This window comes from Halichoerus grypus, chromosome 5 (assembly GCF_964656455.1).
Source record: "Halichoerus grypus chromosome 5, mHalGry1.hap1.1, whole genome shotgun sequence".
Taxonomy (NCBI): domain Eukaryota; kingdom Metazoa; phylum Chordata; class Mammalia; order Carnivora; family Phocidae; genus Halichoerus; species Halichoerus grypus.
Window position 1 is genome coordinate 133,056,172 of NC_135716.1, and position 19,671 is coordinate 133,075,842.

General features: G+C 43.2%; 1 protein-coding gene across 10 annotated transcripts in view; it reads left to right on the plus strand.

Moving 5' to 3' along the window:
- GNG12 (G protein subunit gamma 12) overlaps positions 1-19,671 on the plus strand; it is a 127,061-nt gene that overhangs the window by 29,239 nt on the left and 78,151 nt on the right. The window lies entirely within an intron of this gene.

The window sequence follows — 19,671 nt, forward strand, 5'->3', positions numbered from 1 at the left end:
ACTTCTGTTTTAACTTCTAATAACATATCAATAGGTGAAGCCAAATAAACAGAAGCCGTTGGTGATCTTTAATTCTGAAGAGTGTAAAGGGACCCTAAGACCAAAAAGTTTGAGAACTGCTCTCTGAGAACTGTGTGTAAATGGTTCTAGCCTCTGGCCTACACCCGTGAAAACTTAAGTCCCTCCTCCAGTGAAGTTCATCCATGACTGTCCTGTGGTTCTGGGTTCTCTGGCACTACCTAGCTAGGTACACTATCAGGAAAAATAGGCATGATGTGACTATAGAATTGTATACAGTGCTCTGTCATCCAAGGCCAGGCCTCGCTAGGAATGCATCTTACTATAAGCACATTAGAGATGTGAAGAAGAGCCATTCGCCAGAGAGACTACCTGTCTGCCATGCCTGTAGCCCTTTCTAAAAATTGCACTTTCTGCTGAGAGAAGCAGCCTAGACTGTTTATTAAAAGTGGCCATGTTCCTAACTAACGTGACTTCTCCCCTTACCTTTCTCTCTCAGCCACAGTTGATTGGGTCAAGAAGAGCCCCTATGCTATGGTAGCCTTAGTCTGACAAGCATCCTCGTCTGCTGTGAAAGCCTCAGCCCAGTGTAAAGGCCTCTAATCGGATTCTTTATAAGAATTTGTGTGTGAAAGACACCCAGGGCAGGGGGAGTTGCCTGCCCAGTGGCATTCTAATCTGTGGGCTGGAGAGACAATCACAGAGAGGCCACTGGGCAAGTTCTGAGTCAGCAGAAACTATGAGGAAGCAGAGGGGAGACCCAAGATGTGTGGCAGGAGCAAGAGAAGCCGAGAAGAAAAGGCTAGGTCATCATCAGCGTCAGGGACGCCACGCTCCTGCTGCTGTTGGAAGAACAGAGAATCTAGTTCTGGAGGCTGTCCTGGTTCTGTCCAGTTCTTGACTTCTTTTTTTTTTGTCTCAGTGAGACCTGTCCCTGTGGCTCATATTCTGTATATCCTTATAGTAAGTGTCTAATAATTGGGGTCACTCTGGAGAGTCTGTTTCTTTCCACAAAAGGGCTTAACATACAGGAAGGTCACTGGAAGTCAGTCAGGGAGGTGGGGGTGAGGGAGTTGGCTTAGAGGAGATGTAGTTAGCAGGGCCTGACGGGACTTGAATGGACAGAGGGCATTCCAGCCTGGGGTAACAGCATGGCTGAGAGGCGAGTGTGAGGTGAGGAAGAGGATGGGAGGGGAAGTCACCATAGTAGAGGAAAGAAGAGATTGGTTAGCTCAAGTAGCCTCATGTTGTCTAGAGCATTAGAAAACAGGACGGATACCTGGGTGGCTTAGTCAGTTAAGCATCGACTCTTGGTTTCATCTCAGGTCATGTCTCAGGGTCATGGATTCGAGCCCCATGTGGGGCTCGAGCTCAGCCTGGACTTGGCTTGAGATGCTATCTGGTTCTCTCACTCTCTCCCTCTCCCCCCTCCCCCTTGCGCCTCCCCCTGTTTGTGCAAGTACGTGCACATGCTCTCTCTCTCTCTCTCTCCCCCTCCCTCCCTCCCTCCCCTAAAATCTTTTCTTTAAAAAAAGGAGGGCGGACTGAAGATCTGAGGAGAGAGCGTTTGAATCCCGGAAGCTTGTTGCAAGGCCACTGTGGTGTTCTTGTGAAATGCTGTGTGCCCATGTTAGGAACATGCCAGAGACAGCATCCCTGCTGACTGGAACTGGACTGGTCGTTTCTTCCCTCCATCTCCCACCCCATTTTCTAGGTCAGAACTTCTTCAGGCAAAGTATGAAAAGTCTTCCTGGGAGTCAGTTGAATAAAATCAGTTGGGTATTTTCACAAAGTCAGAACTACTATGGCAAGGAGCCCTTTTCCTTAAGCCACACACTTCTAGTTGGGCTTTTTGAGATTTCAGGTGTGGAGTGTTAGGTCTTTTGTGTTATTTATGCTTGAGTTTCCCCCCCCTTCCCCCACAGTCCGTTTAACTCATGGTTTTGTGCTGCCTGACTCAACTGTGCTTACGCATCTAAGTGCTGGACACACAGTAGGACTGCCTGTCTCTACATGTCCTGTACTTGGGGACACCTCTTAGGAGAGCATTTCTACCTTCCAGTGAAGTGTTAATAGGTAGGGGGTCCCTGCCTTTCAAGGGTCTGCATCTTAATGGCAGAACAAGTTAAGTATGAGTAGAAAAAGAATTTTAGAAATTATTCTTGTGAGCATGACATTTTGTGTTCTCTCAGTTAATTTTTAACTCATAAAAGTGTGATATTCCAAGTTAAAGTGAGCCAGGTATTGAAATGGGGGTGAGCTGAAGTAGAAAGATAACTAATCCTTTCCTGTTGACCTTAGCAAAATGTTAGCCCTTAAGCAATTGACTTTACCTCTCTGTACCCCATCTATAAAATGTTGATAATTATAATACCTCCTTCTCAGTGTGGACATGAGAATTAAATGAACTGAAGTGGAACTCAGTGGGTAAACATGTGTTTATTGAGCATTTGCTATATGTCATGTACTGCATTTCTGGGGTTAGAGTAGAAGACAAGGTTGAAGTGGGGCTTACAACTGTGCCTAGTAGATAGCAAAATATTTAATAAATGGTACCCATTGTTGCTGTTTGAGGGAGGTGCACCCAAGTTCAGAAATTCTGAAAGAAGCCAGAGTTAGCCAAAGAAAGGGTGTAGAAATGCAGGCCTCAAGCAGAAAACATCCCGAGTGTGCCAGTCTCAGCAAGGAATGATTGTCCCTGCAAAGCCAACTGGGTTATCTGATGTGTGGTTTGGAAAGTGTTACGTATTGTGCTTTTCACACACATACCCACACATGGGGCATTCATTATCACATGGTCTTCAGGCACTGAGAACAGTGTCGATGTTGAGCTTGGCAAATAAATGAATGTCTTTCATCAGTAGAGCATTCATTTTCATCGTAGGCACCTAGAAGGCATGTTTTTCAAACCAGTCACATGTTCAGTTGTGAACATGCGTTTTGTAAGAATTCTGTAATATTGATCCTAAGAAGGTCTGTGGAGAAAGTGGTAGAAAGAAAAGCCAATTGTGAGTGATTTTATTAGATTCTGAGTTTTTATTGGGCTCTTAAGAACAATCCTTAGGAGTTTAGATGCATTTTCTTCTTCTTCTTCTTTTTTTTTTTTTACTTAAATTCAATTAATTAACATATAATGCATTATTAGTTTCAGAGGTAGAGGTCAGTGGTTCATCAGTCTTATATAATACCCAGTGCTCATTACATCAGGTGCCCTCCTTCATGTCCATCACCTGGTTACCCCATCCGCCACCCTCCAGCAACCGTCAATTTGTTTCCTATGATTAAAAGTTTCTTATGGTTTGTCTCCCTCTCTGATTTCTAGACTCACATTCTAATGCCACTGTCCATGTGTGTATTTTTGCATAGTTGGGATCAGTGTATATATCCTCTTTGTTGATCTGCTTTTGCATCTAACCTTGGTTCATGTTGCCCTTTTCCTGTGTCCTCATACTCCACATCTTTCTCCTTGTAATGGCAATAAAATGATCCCCTGGGCTGATAAGTAGCCCTTGGTTTAACTTTCTATCCAAGTACTAGACATTTGGGTTGTTTTCAGGGTTTCACAAGAACATATTTGCTCTAAACATCATGTACAGATTGCTCAGTCAGCAACTTATTATGCACCTTCTGGAATGGCACTCTCTGCCAAGGTCTTGGAAGTGATATCAACTCATTAAACTAAAAGTCTTAAGAACTGGCATCAGGATTTCCTGAGACAGCATCTTATTCTTTGGCTTATTTTTCTTCATTTAATTAGCAGATATGTAGGGAGGACCTGTCATGTGCCAGAGTACCAGGCACAGGTGAGCAAGGTAGGGAAGGTCCCCAGCTGATGGTACATAGACTCAAGCTGAATGCTGTGGAAGCAGAAGTCATCATGGTGACATTACCATCCTGTAAACACAGTGTCAGTCAGACTTCCAGGTGACCGTGGACGTTTGGTCTTGGTGAAGAAAATGTCTAGATACAGTACAGTGTAACTACTTAGATTAACTGTAGGTGATAGGGTGGGGGTAGTAAAAATTGGAGAATATTAAAAATCAGTACAGTTTTTATTATTCTAAATTAGGCTAACAAAGTGATAGCTAGGTTTGAAGCTGCATGGTATAGTGAAAAGCACAAGCCTATGAATTCAGGTAGTCCTAGATTGGACTCTTCACTCTGCCACTTGTAGACTTGTGGTTTTGGGAAAAATATTTAAACCTTCTGAAACTCAGTGTCCTTTATCTCTAAAATGGGTATAGTATTTTCTGTCCTTTGGGTTGCTTGTATTTCTAGTGCCCAGCCCAGGGTAGGGGATCAGCACTTGGTTGTTGGCAGAATAAAAGAAAAGATGGATGAGTGATTGGGTGATTGGATGGTTGAATGGTTGGTTAGATGGATAGTTGAATGCATGGATGGGTGGATGGATGGATGGATGGATGGATGGATGGATGGATGGATGGATGGTTGGTTAGATGGATGGATGAATGGATGATTAGATGGATGGATGAATGGATGATTAGATGGATGGATAGATGTATGGTTGGTTGGTTAGATGGATAGTTGAATGGATGGATGGATGGATGGATAGAGAGACATATGGTTGGTTGGTTAGATGGATGGATGGATGGATGGATGGAACAATCACTGTGGAATGAGAATGACTTGAGGGCCTCTGTACTAAACAATATATCAACAGCAGGTTATATTTGCCCTATTACCTTAAGGTTTGCCAAGCAAATTTTCTTACCTCTAAGTTAAAGGAAACCAAATTAGAAGCCATAAGCCTCTCTTTTGTCATCTCATGTATATTAAAAGCTGTAAATGACAGAAAACAGGACTAATTGTGGCCCTAACAAGTAGGGGGTTATTCCTCCAGATCTCCAGATAGTCTGGAGGAGGCAGCTGCTTCTGCCATTTGCCACTAAGGATCTGTGCTGTCTCTGTTCCTTTGATCTACCCTGTTTGCTGTGTTGAGTTTAAAATATAGACTTACTTTCTGGTGGTCACCGAGTGATTGTCACAGTTCTGTGCCTCCTGACCAGTTTCAAAGTTGAGAACCAGTGAGGCACCTACCACGCTGCTTCTGTCTTCTTTGAGGAGGCAAAATCCTTTCCCAGCATCTTCACAAAACTTCCCCTCGGGCCTCACTGGGTTGACATGCCCACCCTGAGGCCAGGACCTTTCCTGAGCTCACAGCATCTCTACCAGAACAGACTGGGGTTCTCTCAGCAGGGAAATGTTGAGGGCTGTGTGGAGGGTGGACAACCATAGCGTTGACCACATTTTCACACAAGTGAACTGAAAAAGGCAGAAGTTCAAGTTCGGTGGATATGATTTATTTCTAAGACTTTATCTGTGTTAGGGGATTCAGGATTTGTAAGGCCCCAGCTGGGATGTGAAGATTCTGTTGGTTTTAAGCTGGATGGCAATGTTTTTGTGGCTCTAGGTGTCCTTGTTGTGTGTATGAAGGTTTTTTTTTTCCTTCTTTCTTTTTGAGTGGCAGAATAAAACAGGAGTTAAAAGAGTAAAATAGGGAAATATTTTCTAGAGTTAGTTCTAGGCCTCTGAAATGCTGCAACACTGACTTTTGCCAGAAGCCCTATGCTGACACCGACCAAAGAAAGGACTGTTAACAAAATACTTCCCCAACCAAGCTAAGTGAAGAGAAGAAAATGTAAAACAGTATTTGAGGGAGGCTGGGAGAACTTTTGGAGGGTTGGCAGTGAAGCTTTGCAGAAGAGTGCAGGAATTTGAGGGTCGTTCAAAATGTCACTAGTGTATAGTTTATGTTGGCTCTGCCCGTGTTCAATGTTCAGAGAACAGAAGGAGAAAAGAAAGCCACTTGCACAGCCTGAGAGGGATGCAAAGACCCGCAGAGTTCAGTCGCACGCACACACATTCTAGGAATCCAGATTTGTGGTTAAAAAAAGAAAGTGTTTTTGTGGGAGTTTTTTACTTGGATGATAAAATGCCTAATAATCAATATCTGCCATTTTCCTCTTTGGACAAGTCAGCCGACAACTTGCATTCCTAAACGATTAAATGGGGTTCCACATCACAGACATCAAAACTTTTAAGCGTTAAAGAAATACTTACACATGTAAGTAAAAGTTCACCATGACCTACGTATGATTGATTGCACTTTATTTATTGAGGAGGTGAAATGGCAGAACTGAGACTGATCAGGGTTTTCTTTATAACTCCACTGTCAGAATTTGACCATATCCTTGAACTGTGCTATGTGTGACTTATTTCTCGAGTGATTGGAGATTCATAATATCTTGTGTGCATATGAGAGTTCCAGAGTTTCACATACAAAATCTCCAGAAAGATGATGCTTTAAGAAAAGGAGAAAAGACATAGTAGACAAATGCCAGGTGACTGAACTCTCTGAAGCTGAGATCTGCTAAGAGGCCAAATAAAGGAGAGAAAGGTGGAATTCACAGAGAGAGATACTGGTCTCGCTCGGCAGGGTAGTATTCACTGCCATGTTGGGAAAAATGCCAGAAGGCTGGGAGAATGGCTGTCCCCTCGGAGCTAACACTGACTACTTGGTGTATCGTGATAAACAGGACTCATTCATGAAGGAAAACACTGCTCTTCTGAAAAGCACCCATATTGAAGAAGCCACCAGAAAACCCAAATGTATGGAAGAAACCTGGCAGGAGGGATCTGTGCTTCCTTCTGGGTCTCTTCTGAAAAGTTTTCTTAATGTTCCGTAGTATTTTCTGTGGCCACTGGGCCTAAACTGCTTGGAAACATACAACAAAAGTAGTGTAGCAAACCACTTGGCATTGAAATTTGAGCCAGCAGTATTCAGAGTTAAAACTGAAAGAAACACCGCCATTATCATAAATAAGGTAGACAGTTTCTTTATTAGTTGAATTCTCTGAGCATTTTTTTAAGGTAATAAAGCTTTAAGGCTTTAGTCAGAGGCAAAAGACTATAAAACATGTCAGATGCTTGGATCGAAACCCAGGACATAGCCATGAGTTTGTATACATTGAGCTCACTCACCACATCACTAACCCTCTAGGGGATGGCGTACCCTAGTTCACGCCCCAGTAGGGTGTTTCAAAGATGGCAGACATAGGAGAACCTAAGCAGGGGGGCTGTGTCATTTAAAATCATATACTATCTGATGATTTGCTTGGGAAAGGGGGAAATATTTTCATAATATAAACATGAGAAAATCAAATTGCACAGAATATTTCTGGCTATTTGAGAATATGCATTCATTCAGTAACCCAAAAATGCCTAGTCTCTGTCAGGCGTCATGTCAGACACGGGGGTGGGGAGGGTAGAGCAGTGAACAAACAACATCTTTTTCTTATGGAGTTTACATTCCAGTGAAGGAGAGGGATAATAATTCAATAGGATAGAAAATAGAGTGCCAGGAAGCGTTAAGTGCTATGAAGAAGACAAAGCAGGGTAAGAAAAGAGAGAGAGTAGGGCCTTTCTGAGGAAATGACACTTGTCACAGAGACCTGCCGGAAGTGAGGTTGAAAAGTGTCTGAGAAGTTCAAGCGGGAGGAAGAATAAATGTCTCACTATCGAGGCAGGAGACAGCTTAGCATATTTGTTTTGTTTTTGTTTTTGTTTTTTACATAAGTAATACTTTTAAAAATATTTTTATTTTTTTAAGTCATCTCTATGCCCAACATGGGGCTCGAACTTAGGACCCCAGGGTCAAGAGTTGCATGCTCTACCAACTGAGCCTGGCAGGAGCCCTGGTTTGCTTGGTGTATTTGAGGAGAAGGGGAGGTTGGTGTGGCTGGCTAGAGTGAGCCAGGGCCAGTTCATGTATAGAGCCTGTGTGCTTTAGCATGTGTGCTGAACATGCCTGGGAGCCATTGGAGAGTTTTGAACAGGGGAGTGAGGTGACTGATAACACGCCCCCTGCCGAGGGACACCAGACTTGGGGTGGGAGGAGGCACAAGGCCAAAGCCCAGAGATCCATGGGGAGGCTACGGAAGTCATCCACGTGGGATACTGCCACTTGGCCTGGGGGCTTGGAGGAGACGCTGAGATGTGACTAGATCTGGGAGATGTTTTGAAGGTAGGGCTGATGGGATTTGCTGGTGGATTGACTGGATGGACAGTAGGTGAGAAAGGAGCCAAAGATGAATGAGGATTTGGGCTTGAGCATGAATAGTGGTGTCCGGCTTCCAGCACTGGGAGTCCCTGGGGAGAAGCATTGTGGAGAGATGATTCAGAATTTGGTTGTGGCCATTGTTAAGTTTGAGATCCTAGTAAGGCATCCTTGGGAAGATGTTAAGAAGTCAGATAAACCACTCTGGAGTTCAGAGAAGAGGCTGGGAATGGAGATGTAGATTTGAAAGTTATCAGATTTAGGGAAGAGGAAAGGGTCCAGCAGGGGAGACTGAGAATGCACGTCATAGTTTCCCAAAACAGCCATGGAAGGGCACATCAGAATCTGGTTAGGGAAAGGAAGGTTTTTATGGTTATCGAAAGCGTGTGTGAGTTTTAAAACATTAAGAAATACTGCCTTACGTCAGCAGTATCCACAACTGTTCATAGAATTAGGGGAGACATGTTCATAGGAACCAAAGTCAACTTTAGCAATAGAAGATTAATGGGAACCTAATTTCTGGATTCACTGTTTCATTACTCTCCCACGGCGCCACCGTGAGCAGTTCAGGTATAGACAATTAGTTATAAACATGGACATTCAGGGCTTTCCCCCCCGCCCCGCTCCTTCTCGTTCATTGGAAACCTAGGGTGTGTTAAGCAAAGAGCTCATTCTTGTGGGAAGGCAGATAAATACGTAGAAGTATAAAGTATGGCTTGTGCAGTCATAGGACCTTATAATCAAGTTGTCCATGCAGATACATAAACAAATGAGAAATGGGAGGGCCCAAGGAGAGCGGTTGAGCATGGAAATGGCTAGCTCCCCAGTTAGAACATCGTCCACTTCCCTGGGCTGTCTTTCACCCCTTCCTGGTGGTGTGGTGAATGCCGCGCGTGCGTGTGTGTGCGCGCGCGCGCGTGCGCGCGCGCATGCGCGCACATTTCTCTTGCCGCTGGTGAGAGTTTTTGTTTTTTTCTGGTGCAGTGAGTACGGGTTTGTGCACTCCCCCAAAGGAAGGTCAGCAGATGGTGGAGTTCGGAATGTGGATAAAATGGGAAAGCTCCCAAGGATGTGAGGAAGAGGGTACAAAGGAATGCTGCAGCAGGGCCGCGAAGGTGGCTTTATCCAGGAAGCAGGTAGTAGGTGCAGGGATAGGAAGGTTGTACCAGCGGGGCTGATTTGCTTAGGAGTTGGCTTCTTCCTGTAGAGTTATGTGTTTGAGTGGGTTATGTGGAACGTGGCTGTTTGTTTTTATAAGCTATTGATCTCTTGATGATATAGGAAAAGATGAAAAAGTCTGTAGAATCGATCTTCTCCCTTGATTGGTTTTCAATGACAAAAAGACTCTCAATGCCCACCCATGTTTTTGGTGGCTGTCGTCATTTAAAACTGAATCAGCCGGTGGAGTCGAAGCCCCCAAACCAGGGTGGGGTAGCCACTCCCAGCCACGGAGCACTAACACCATTTGCTTCTGAGGCCCCCGCCCGCAGACCTGGCTCGTCCATGCCTGCCAAAGGGCAGACAGAGTGAAACCAAAACCTTTCCCTGTCTTGTTTTTCTGCTCCAGCTCAGGGCAGTGCCCTTTGCTGCTCCCTGCCCTTATTATGCTGCCTGACTCTGTGCAGCGGACATCAACTGAATATTTGTGGGATGACCGTCTTCCTCTCTGTCTTGGCATCTGAGAAAAAGTGTGTCATTAAAAGGAGCTAAGCCGTGTGGACAAAATTAATATTTTCACCCTGAAGCCGAATCTCTGGTACCCAGGATGCTCCCATAAAGCTGGAACTTTTAGAGGGAAACATAGTTACATATTAACAGTGATAAATCTGCTCAATTTTTTTTTTTAAGATTTTATTTATTCACTTGAGACAGAGAGAGCATGAGCTGGGAGAGAGGCGGAGGGAGAGGGAGAAGCAGGCTCCCTGCTGAGCCAGGACCCAATATGGGGCTCGATCCCAGGACTCTGGGATCACGACCTGGGTTGAAGGCAGACGCTTAACCATCTGAGCCACCCAGGTGCCCCAATGCTGCTCAATTTTACCTTTTTTTTTTTTTTTTTTTAAGTTTTCTGAGGCTAATAAAAGTTCAACCCTACCGAGCGGTTTTTTGTGTTTTGTTTTTTTTTTTCCCCTAATAGCTCTGTTCAAGCATGGTTGGATTTCGAAAACATTTTTTCATTGAAAAGTAACCAGAAATATGTTGGAGATCATGGTTTGTTGCCAGAGAACGAGTCTGAGGCTCGTATCTCCATTCCTCTGTCAGGGGTTCTCACAATGGGGGATTGCGCCCGGCTGACAGTCACCGAGCTTCTTCTGGGGAGGACGCCTTTGAGTCCGGATTTAATGGTGGGCCCTTGACTCTTATCGGTTTGAAGTCCTTCTGCTGGCTGAAGGCCGTGTGGACTATTTCACTGTTACCCCTGTTGCAAGGAGAGGAGCGCCCTTGAAGAGCTTACGCTCCCTTTTATCAGACCCTGTGCAGCTGCTGCCTGAGTCCACAGCACGATAGCAAAAGCTCAAATGTAGCCATCAGCCCCTCCACACAATCCCTGGTCATTTTCTTTTCTGTAGTTCTTCCTGGTCGGGCTTTTGGCCACCAGTCATTCTCTAAAGATTTATCAGCCACCCCCTGCCCGTCAGATATTGCCATAAAGTAATATCCTTAGACACTGTGTTGTGTTCTTTGTCTTCTAAACTTTAACTCCCTCTGTTGAACAGTAACAGTGTGAGCCATTGCCGTGGCTGAGGTAAGATCCCTAGTTAACAAAGACACATGAAACTATGTTTACTGTCCTGTGTAGATAAATAGACTAATTTGTATTAGGAGGATTTTCTGTGTCAGAAGTTACAGCTGAAAATGTTTGGTTAACTCTGTTAACAACAGCAAAAATTAATTTCAGACCAGTCTTCTGGCTAACTGCTGTTTTCTATAAGCATTAAGTAAGTGGTTCCTTCCCCTTAGCGCAACCGCTAGTGATCACTGGGCCCTCAGCTAGTCTTTGTGCTCTGCACATATTATTCAGTAAGAATTATTGCAAATGATATAGGATCCCCCAAGATATGCCAGAGGATCCAGGGCTCAAACAGTCCAGATTAATTTTGGGGGTGGGGTGGGGATCACATTTAACATTGCACCATTTCCCATATAAAAGCCTAGGGCATCAACCCTATTGTCCACTTCATGTACCTCACAAACTCTGAGTAGGGTGACCAGCCATCTTGGTTGTATGGCACTGAGGGGATTTCTGGGATGAGGAAATTCCAGTGCTAACACCAAAAGTCCCAAGAGTACTAAGAAGAGTTGGTTTCCCTAAGCAAAGTAGGATCAACTAACAAAGGAGTATCACTAAATACTGTCTTCTAAAACCAGCCACTTATCTGTAAAATGGAGATAATTCTGTCTTCCTCATGGGGTTGTGACAAGGCCTGCTCTCTAGTACCCCCCTGCTTTGGGTTGTGTCTGATACTGCCTCTTAGGTGGTAAGGTCTCTGATCTAAAGCTCTCCACCCTGGCTCACTAAGCCGTTTGCAGCCCTCAGCGTGCCGAGGTACTCGCTTCTTCTGGGGCATTTGCACAGGTTATTTCCTCTGCCTTGCTCACACCTCCCTTCTTTGATCTTCTGGTTAACCCTGGATGTCCTTCCCAGGTTGGCTTCAACACTGCTTCCTCCTGGAAGCCTTCCATGATCATCCCAGACTGGGATAGGTGCCCCTCCTGTGTGCCCTCAGAACTCCTTGTACTTTCTACAGTTGGATTACGTGCTGCTGGAGCTCTAGCTACCTCGTTGGTTGTTTACGTGACTCTTGTGCCTGCAGCACCTTCCACATTGCCAGGCACGTTAGTGGGTTCAGAAAGGCTTGTAAGGGGCAGGATGGTGGAAGAAGTCCCCACCCTCGGCTGTAATTTGCTTTGACCTTGCTATGGCCCTGCCCACCACTGTCCTTTCAGTCCTCCTCGGGAGACATAAGCCGCTCTAGATTTTTCTCGAAAGAACCACATCCTCCCTGTCCAGGGACCATCCAGTTTAGCTGGGTTTTCATTTGCCCTGTAAGGCACTGAGCGCCTTATGAAAATACACACACACTACCAACCCAAACTGCCAAGGGTTACATAAAGCCTCCTCACTTTAGGAACTGAGCATTTATGTAGGGTGGAGGCACACAATTTTTTGTTTATTTGTATATACACGGAATAAAAATATTTCTACTGTGACCACTTTAAATGGGAAATCTTCCCCCTCAGTTCTGAAGATCTGGTGATTTGCAGGCTACATGGTGAATTTTGGATGTTTCATTTTATAATTTGATCCAGATTATTTTTCTTTCTCCCTAGTGAACATTAATCGTTTCCTGTGAATTTTCCTGATATTAGGAAACAGATGTTCCATATTTTTATCTGCGTTTTTCCTAAATGCTGAACCAGGACTTTTGTAGTTGTGTGTGTGTGTGTGTACACAGTGAATTTTTGAGGAATGAGTTTTATCAGAATTTGCAAATAAAAGCATAACAGATATATCTACAGAATTATACAGATTCGTCCAAGGCTGGAAACATTGTTGGACATTCTGTTTAATGTAGTTTGGTATTGTTTAGCTAATGCAGACTTCTGGCCTAAGAACATATTAGGACTGTCTCATGATAGTATGCTTGCCAAAGTAAGGAGTGGCGTAGCAAAAGGCGCATAGTTAATGCAGCCTTTAATGCTCTGGTTTTTAACTAATTTTTTTTTTAACATTGTCTCTTAACTATAGAAAGTGCTTCGCCATCTCTCCATAAAACACTGAATGCGTGCCACCTCTGTGCAGAGCGGGGTCCTAGGCTCTTTGGGAGATATAAACACAAATTACGCTATGGACCCTTGGGGCCTTATCATCCAGTAGAAGAGGTGAAACATATACTAAAATACCTGTTATAAAAGGTAGAAAGTGATACAGAAATTCAAGGAGAAGAGTGGTTTCATTGAGCCTAAGAGGGAGGGAATACTTGCAAGGAGTGTAATATTTATGCTAGGTTAAAAAAATAATAATAAAGCAACACTTAATTTAGGTCTAAGTTATTTGGATTATCTTAACTGCATAAGGATGTTTTGCTATGTAAGGCATTGTTTTGGTGGATTCTCTAAAAATAATACTAGGAAAGACAAAAACTGCCTGGTATCATTTATATGTGGAATCAAAACCCAAACAAAACAAATCGAGCTCACAGAAACAGAGTAGAAAAGTGGTTGCCAGGAGCTAGGGGGAAACAGGGAGAGGTTGGTAAAGACTTTTAGCTCTAAGATGAATAAGGTCCGAGGATCTAATGTAAAACATGGGGACTATAGTGGACAACACTGTATTATATCAGTGAAATTTGCTAGAAAAGCAGAACTTAAATATTCTCACCCCACCCCAAGAAAAAGGTAAATATATGAGATGATGGGTGTGTTAATTAACTAAACGGTGGGAAGCCTTTTGCAATGTGCATCAAATCACCATGACATACTCTTTAAATAGCTTACAGTTTACTTGTCAGTTATATCTCAACAAAGCTGAATAAAAAAAAATGCCAACATTTCTGGAGAGCCTCTAACACAGCAGGTGTGGTTTTCTGATGCTTTGTGTAAAGGCGTTTAAGTAGGAAATGACATAGAATTGGTGCTTTGGATAATAATCTATTTTGCACAAAAGTACATCCCTTTATTTTGGTTCCTTTGGTTCTGAGAACGAAGGACTGAGTCTAGTCTTGGCCATTCTCTGAGATTCCGTGACCCCATTTAAGTCACCTGGCCTGTGTAGGTCTCAGTTTTCTCTGGTGTACAGTAGGAATTATTGTATCTCCCAGCTCACTCACAGGGTTGCCGTGAAAATCAAAGTGGGTGTAAATGAACATTTGAAAAGCAACCAAAAGCCAAGCATTTTGCCAAGAAGCAATGTCATAGCTCATGAGGTTAATACAAGATACGGCTATTGCTTATTTTTTTTTTTTAATTTTTATTAACATACAATGTATTTGTTTCAGGGATACAGGTCTGTGATTCATCAGTCTTACACAATTTATAGCACTCACCATAGCACATACCCTCCCCAATGTCCATCACCCAGCCACCCCATCCCTCCCATCCCCCTCCACTCCAGCAACCCACAGTTTGTTTCCTGAGATTAAGAGTCTCTTATGGTTTGTCTCCCTCTCTGGTTTCGTCTTGTTTCATTTTTCCCTCCCTTCCCCTATGATCCTCTGTCTTGTTTCTCAAATTCCTCATATCAGTGAAATCATATGATACTTGTCTTTCTCTGATTGACTTATTTCGCTTAGCATAATACCCTCTAGTTCCATATGTCATTGCAAATGGCAAGATTTTGGGTTTTTTGATGGCTGCATAATATTCCATAATACCCTCTGGTTCTATCCATGTTGTTGCAAATGGCAAGATTTCATTTTTTGATGGCTGCATAATATTCCATTGTATATATATACCACATCTTCTTTATCCATTCATCTGTTGATGGGCATCTAGGCTCTTTCCATAGTTTGGCTATTGTGGACATTGCTGCTATAAACACTGGGGTGCATGTGCCCCTTCGGATCACTACATTTGTATCTTTGGGGTAAATACCCAGTAGTGCAGTTGCTGGATCATAGGGTAGCTCTATTTTCAACTTTTTGAGGAACCTCCATACTGTTTTCCAGAGTGGCTACACCAGCTTGCATTCCCACCAACAGTGTAGGAAGTTTCCCCTTTCTCCGCATCCTTGCCAACATCTGTCGTTTCCTGACTTGTTAATTTTAGCCATTCTGACTGGTGTGAGGTGGTATCTCATTGAGGTTTTGATTTGGATTTCCCTGATGCTGAGTGATGTTGAACACTTTTTCATGTGTCTGTTGGCCATTTGGATGTCTTCTTTTTTTTTTTTTTTTTTTTAAGATTTTATTTATTTGACAGAGAGAGAGATAGCGAGAGCAGGAACACAAGTGGGGGGAGTGGGAGAGGGAGAAGCAGGCTTCCTGCAGAGCAGGGAGCCCGATGCGGAGCTCGATCCCAGGACCCTGGGATCATGACCTGAGCCGAAGGCAGACGCTCAAGGACCGAGCCACCTAGGCGCCCCTGGATGTCTTCTTTGCAGAAATGTCTGTTCATGTCTTCTGCCCATTTCTTGATTGGATTATTTGTTTTTGGGTGTTGAGTTTGATAAGTTCTTTATAGATTTTGGATACTAGCCCTTTATCTGATATTGAAATGCTGTGCAAATGCAAAGATGATTATCCTGAAATTCAAAATACAGGGAATATATTTATAATAAATATAAATATTAACTCTCAATTTTCAAGTACTATGAAGAGCTCGTTCAGATTCATAACATAAATATCAATATCCTACTACATGAATAAACAAAACATATAAACTTACTTTTCAAGGTGACAAACCATTAATAAATGGGAGAAAATGTTCATTTTCACTAATTAGGAATACAAATTAAAACCTCATTAGGAATACCATTTTACGTATAAAATGTCAAGGTCTCAGAAGTTCCCCATTATTTTGTTGGTGGTATTGTTGCATGCTAATAATAGCCCTTTTAAAAACAAAATATTGTTAATTCTACTGTTAGGAATTTAGGGAAGCTGGGGACGTAAGTTAAAGGAATGAAAAAAGCTATATAGCATGAAGATATCCAGTATAACCTTATTTATAATAATAAAAAACTGGCAACAACTTACATATTTAGCAGAAAGGGGAGTGATTTAATATATTAGGACTTCTCAACGTGAGGGACTATTATCAGGTCCCTTAAACGATCATTATGAATATGTGTAGGAACACACAGAAAATATTTTTTAAAAAATGGAAGAAGAGAATAGCCATCATTATTGGAGCCTTTCCTAGTGGCATTGGGCCAACGTTCTCCCTTTTTATTCTTTCTTTTTTTATTAATATTTTTATTTATTTGTCAGAGAGAGAGAGCACAAGCAGAGGGAGTAGGAAAGGGAGAAGCAGGCTTCCTGCTGAGCCGGGAGCCTGATGTGGGACCCGATCCCAGGACTCTGGGATCACGACCTGAGCCGAAGGCAGACGCTTAACCGACTGAGCCACCCAGGTGTCCCTCCCTTTTTATTCTTATAGCAACTGTGTGCTAAAGGTATTTTTACACTTTAGAAAACCGAGGCTTAAAAAAAAAAAAGAAAAAACCGAGGCTTAGAGGTAAAGTGTTCAAGGACTTGCACCCCATCAGTGTCTTTCGAATCCAGATCTTCCGACCCAAAAGCTTTCACTGGGTTTCCTACCAATAGCATATAAACTATGGCCACAGTCAGTAAAAACACGGGTGTCTGTGGAGGGTAACAGTCAAAAATAGATAGTAGCCCTAGGATGGTGGGCATGTGGGCCCAAAGACGCTTGCTGTCCTTTTAAAACTGTCATTGGGGGAAACACACACACACACACACACACATACACACGAACAAAAAAAATGCCCAAAAAGTGCCACTGCCTTTCAGTAGGGAAATGGGAAAAAATACATTGAGTGTAACGTTTCAAGTGCTTACTCTGGCTTTTTATATATTCTCATAGAGGTTGGCAAAATAGGAATTATATGTATATTTTTTAAAATTTCTTGCTAGCTTTGGCATAATCAGGCTGCTCCCCCCCCCCCAATTATCTACAAATTAGTTGAGGACACATACCAACAGTTTCTTAATTAAAAACAAGATTTCAGGTCTCTAGCTTTCTGTGGATTAAGGACAGGGGGCAGGTGGAAGTTTCTCCCCTTGAACAGCCCAGACCAGCTCTTCTGGGTAGGAGGTAATAGGGTGGCACCATTTGGTTAAAGTAGGCCAGTTCATCTGCTCAGGGTGTGCGCTTTCCTGGGACAGAAGCCCTTGCACAGTGGGGGGAAATGTCGCCATTTTGTTTCCTACTGTCTGTCTTTCACCTTTGGGGCTCAAGACTTGATTCCTGATTCTTTGACACATTACAGCATTACTTTATAAAGTCAGGAGCCATGCAACATCTAGTAACAAATTTCTATGCTAGACTCAAGACAAAGGGTATATTTTCCCTCATCTTTGTGGAGTATGTACCTTTTACGCCTCTTATATGTTTTGAAGGCCCTTTCTTACGCGTTTTGCCATTTGAGATGACGAGACAATGTGTCAGAATTTGCAAGTGAAATCATAATAGGCCTGACTAGGGAACAGTAGAGATGTCTTGAGAACTGCAAACATTCTCCAACATGCTTCTCAGTATAGTCCATTCAGGGTGACTCCCCATTTTATAGGTGGGGAGGTGGAGGCACATTTTAGTTAAATGATTTGCTGGAAGTCACTGGTAGTCAAGACAGCTGGAAGCCAGGCCTGTAAATCTAGTGTTCACCCCACTCTCCCACAATGCTGTAGTATGTATTTTCTAGGGAATTAACGTAAGACTTGAAACAAATCTGATCAGATTCCAATGGCTGTTTGAGGTTAAAGATCTCCCAGGGCTATAATTTCGTATTTTATAATTATATTAAATGTTATAGTAGTGGAGGGAGTCTAGCGAGGTATCATGTGCATTTTAGACAATTCCTATTGAGTGGAACTTTTTTTTTTTAAGATTTATTTATTTGAGAGAGAGCGTGTGCACGAGCACAAGGTGGGGCAGAGGGAGAAGCAGACTCCCCGCCAAGCAGGGAGCCCCATGAGCCTCGGGGCTCCATCCCAGAACCCTGAGACCATGACCTGAGCAGAAAAGTCAGACTCTTAACCATCTAAGCCACCCAGGCACCCCTCGAGTGAAACTTTTTACAATGATGGAATAATCTACACTGTTGCTGTTCAGTACAAAGCCATTTCTTTGTCTACTTGATTACTTGAAATATGGCTCGTGTGGCTGGGGAAATGAGTTTTTAATTGTGTTTAATTTAAGTTTAATTTCCCACATGTGCTAGCAGCTATTGTATTTGACAGCAACAGTTCTAGAATCCTTAATGTTTTCCTGACATTGCCACCTGGATATCTCAAACTTAACAAGGGCAAATCAGAATTCTTTTTTAAAAATAAAGATTATTTTATGGAGTGTGTATGTGAGTTGGGGGGAGGGGCAGAGGGAGAGAATCTTCAAACAGACTCCCCATTGAGCGAGGAGCTCCAGTCAGGGCTCCATCCCAGGACTCCCTGGGTGAGATCATGACCTGAGCCGAAACCAAGAGCCGCACGCCTAACCAACTGAGCCACCTAGGTGCCCCGGTCAAATCAGAATTCTGGATTTTCTTTCCTCCCACAACCTGTTTGTCCCTCAAAGAAGCTACCATTGACCCAGTTGCTTGAGCCAAAACCTTAGTGTCATCTAGATCCAATCCTCTCCTTCGTCTCTCACATCCACTTCATCAGCAGGTCCTAATTGTTTTACTTCCAGAACCTATCCTGAATCCATTCACTTCTGTCCATGCCACCTTCTACCGTCCTGGGCCAAGGTGCCATCGTATGTCACCTAAACAAGTGAATGGCCTTGTAACCGGTCACCACTGATCCATTCATCCACTGTGGCTTCTTCCCGCCTCGTCCATGTAGCTGCCCAGAGAGACACTGTTAAACTCTTCAGTAGGTCCCATCACTCCATGTTTATATGGAAACATTTGTAGAACTTGTCACTGAAGTTATCTTACAGACTTCTTTGTGAACTTGTTTATTTTCTGCCTCCCATTATGGTGGGAGGGTCCCTGTATCAGGAGCCCTGTTTACCTCATTCACTATGTCTCCAGCAGTACAGCCATGCCTGGCACATAATCTGCACTCAGTAAAGCTCTCAGTAACAATTAGGTTAATGTTTATTGTGGAAGAAGAGGAGCTCGGAAGAGTCGAGACACAATCGGTTGTTACTAGTTTGGTTGTTAATAACTGAGATAATGCTGATGTCCATATACAGGGGAAGTTGGTGGTTTCTTTTACATTGTGGATGCAGTAGGAAGGGTGGGTGTTATGGCCAATTGCCCTTATCTGCCGGTGGTAGGCTGGGCCACCGTGATGCAGTCTCTGACGTGAGCTACAAAGAGCTCTTTCTCTCCCTAGACGTCTGTGTATGTCCCAGATCTTGAAACGTTTGTCTTTTCCACTGTTAGGGAAAGAAAGAGAGGAGTGTCCTCCTCCAACGTCACTTTTTTTATTCCTTCGAAGGGAGTTTAGATAGTGCTGGAAAGAAACATACCATGGAACTGCAGGGTACAGAAGGGCAAAGCCATGACTGGACAGCAAAAGGAGATTTGCAACATGAGACTTTTATTTAAAACAATATTTGGAATATAGTCATATTGAGTTATTTGAAACCAAATAAACCTTAAGAAAGGGTTTTGTGTCCTTTTTTTTTTTTACTTGAGTATCATCTTTTTTAGAGGCAAGTATCCTTGGAACGCATGGTTGGCTCAGTCGTTAAGCATCTGCCTTCGGCTCAGGTCATGATACAAGGGTCCTGGGATCGAGCCCCGCATCAGGCTCCCTGCTCGGCGGGAAGCCTGCTTCTCCCTCTCCCACTCCCCCTTGCTTGTGTTCCCTCTCTCGTTGTGTCTCCCTCTGTCAGATAAATAAATAAAATCTTTAAAAAAATAAAATAAAGTATCCTTTCTG